The following is a 3,215-nucleotide window of genomic DNA, read 5'->3' as shown; positions in this document are numbered from 1 at the left end:
TCCTTCAAAGTGTGTTGTCTGTGTGAACTCCCTGCTGGAGGTTTCCTCCAGCTGGAAAACTCTCTTTGCAATGGGATCTGTTTGGAGACAATCCTACAAGATCTAAAACAAGAGTTTATGCACAGACTGATTAGACAGTGCTGGGTGGAAGTCATGGCATGGGTAGGGAGAAGCTGTAGGTTACATGACCCTGAGGAGCTTTACCTTGGTGCTGCCTTCAATCCCCTGTGTGTCTTCAGTCTGGGACTTTGAAATCATCCAGCACAACCTGAAACACGGAGAAACCCAGTAAAAGCTGTAAAAGACAGCACAGAATTTATTAATTTTCCTTGTGTTGGCATCTGCCAACCACCTGCTTTGTCTGTCTTCTCCACAGACTCCTGTAAGGGTTTGGGTTGGATGGGCTCTTGAAGACCACCTCATTGCACCCCCTGCCATGGGCAGGGACACCTTCCACTAGACCAGATTGTTCCAAGCTCCATCCAGCATCCAGTGTCTTGAACACTTCCAGATAAGGGGCACCCAAAACTTGCTGACTATGAAGTCTCCCCTCCCTCCTGATGATTTTCCTAAAAGATTTTCCCAGCTCTTTATTCTGTTCCTGCAGTCTTCAAAGAAAAACATGCAACACCCAAAGCTCAGCAATCTCCTCCTGAAAATATTTCTTTTTGGGGGAAAAAAAATCAAAAATCACCTTTTGGATGTGCCTTATATCAGCAATAGTAAGATCCCTAAGTGTTCCTTACAGGAAAGCTGCCAGTCCTCATCCAGGAGCCCTTTGTGGTCAGTGAGAAGTACCCAAAGCGAGTGTCCCAACGGGGTGTCCTCACCGCACACCTGCAGCAGATCCCCTGGATTTGGTGCTAATCCCAGAGTACAATAAGGAACTGGAGCCCAGGAGCCTCCAGGCCGGAGCTGAGATGAAGGCTGAAGCTGTTTCTTCTTTGCAAGAAAAAACGACAGGAGATGGGTGGCTCAGCATGTGCTGTCCTTACTTGTGGTTCTCCAGGGTGATCCTCCCCTACATCTCTGCAGTCTCCCTGCTTCCCTCCTGATGCTCCTCAAGGTGGATGTTAAGGTGCTCTGCAGGCGAATTTAAAAATATACCACTGTCAGCAAAGACATTTGTCCACGTAATTTGGGGATTTAGAGGCTCTTGGAACCCCAGGAGAGCGACAAAGCCCAAAGCAGGTTGTTATTGCTTCTCTGAGCTTCTGAGTTTGGAGATGATTACACAGAGGAGATTATCTCACCTTGAGTAAACCACAGGGCTTTGGGGACTCCCCAGAGCAACCACAGTGCAAAACCCCACCTGTTGTGTCAAATTTTTGAGCATTCCAGAGATTTTCAGCTCTACAAAAGCCATGTTTGGCCTTATCACACCAGTGAGCTGAAGGCAATCTTACTGGTGGGGCACAGTCCTGTGGGAGCTGGTCTCCATCAGCAGTTCCAGTCACCAGAGATGATGAACCACCTTTCTACCCATTCCAAATTCCTTAGACCCAGACCACAGCTCACCTGTCCCATCCCTGGAAGTGTTCAAGGTCAGGTTGGAGGGATCTGGTCTAGTGGAAGGTGCCCCTGCCCAGGGGGGAGGAATAAGATGAGCTTTAAGGTCCTTTCCAACCCAAACCATTCCAGGATTCTATGAAGTTTGGCTGCAAGAAACCAGGAGAACCACAGAATATTCTGAGTTGGAAGGGATCCACAAGGATCACCAAGTCCAGCTCTCAGCCCTGCACAAACCCATCCCCAAAAGCCACACCATGTACCCGAGAGCATTGTTTAAATGTTTGCTGAGCTCTGTCAGACTTGGTGCTGTGACCACTGCTCTGGGGAGTCAGTCCAACCACCCTCTGGGTGAAGGTCATTTTTCTAATACCCAGCTTAAACCTTTATCCCTTCCACAACCAATCCTCCCTCCAAAAGATATCTTCTGTTAATGGGCCATTGACTGTCACTACATAAATAATAAAAATTACATCATCCCATTGTGAGATGCTCTGCCCAGAGGGAGGAGCCAAACATTCCTACCTGGATATAATTTAAAATTTAGAACAGAGAAAACCTTTTCCCACTAGATTCCCAGAAAAACAGCTTTCTTCTCCACTAAATTCCCAGAAGAAAACCAAGCCCATCTGCACTACCACTGGACCTTCAGAAGAAAACTACACCTTTCCACAAGATCACTGCTTCAACAAAACCACACCTATCACTCCAAGAAGACTGCAAATACCATCTACTCAGACTGCTATCAACACCCTGACCAACTGAGTGTCAGGTTGTGTGGGAATCTATAAAATCAGAGAGTTTTGGGAAAGCTGTAAAAGGCAGGCTTCAGATTCTAGCATCTTCCCATTATCATAATCATGTAATGAGACTGATGCTGAAAAATAAACAGCTCAAGACACTTTCCATAGCAGCCCCATCTCGTTCACATCTGTAAATAGCCCCCCTTGCTGGTGTCAGGTTGAATTCTGACTCTGACAGTGGTTTTTTTTGTTGTTTATTTGTACTATTGCATTTGTATTTCAATTTTCCCAGTAAAGAACTGTTATTCCTATTCCCATAGCTTTGCCCGAGAACCTCTTAGTTTCAAAATCATAGTAATTCAGAGAGAAGTTTGCATTCTCCATTTCACAAGAAGCTCCTGCCTTCCTTAACAGACATCTGTCATTTCAAACCCAGACAAGCTTACAGTCAGCTAGAACCTCTCCAGATTCCCAAGACTGCTCAAAAAATTGAGAGAAGTTTTTGACATCAGCAGCTCTTTGAGGATTCTTGGATGAATCTCATCATCCCCACGGATTTGTAGGGATCCAGCTGGAGCAGCAGTTCCCACACAACTTCAGTCCTGTCTGTTACTAGAGGTTCTACCCACTGCCTCCTCAGCACAAGACATCCCACTTCTGTGCTGGTTCCAAACACAGAATGGTGTTGTGGGAGAAGTTTGGAATAACTAGAAATGGATCAGCTTCACAGTTTTTTCCCCTCTGTTTTTCAACTACTTCCAAATTCTTGGAATTACTCTCAAATACACACAAGAAAATTCCTGTGAAAGGAGCAATCAGAGGAACATCCTAAATAGAGAAAACTGCCTCCAGCAGCAGCTGGAATGATCCCATTTCTGCTCTTACCTGGACTCCAGGTGCTCCTGCCAGAGCTCCCAACAGCCACTGCCATTCCTAAACAGGAGCCATGGAAGACATTCCTGC

Source organism: Geospiza fortis, unplaced genomic scaffold (genome assembly GCF_000277835.1).
Source record: "Geospiza fortis unplaced genomic scaffold, GeoFor_1.0 scaffold590, whole genome shotgun sequence".
NCBI lineage: Eukaryota > Metazoa > Chordata > Aves > Passeriformes > Thraupidae > Geospiza > Geospiza fortis.
The sequence above is the reverse complement of the archived record's forward strand: the minus strand, read 5'-3'. Positions refer to the sequence as shown.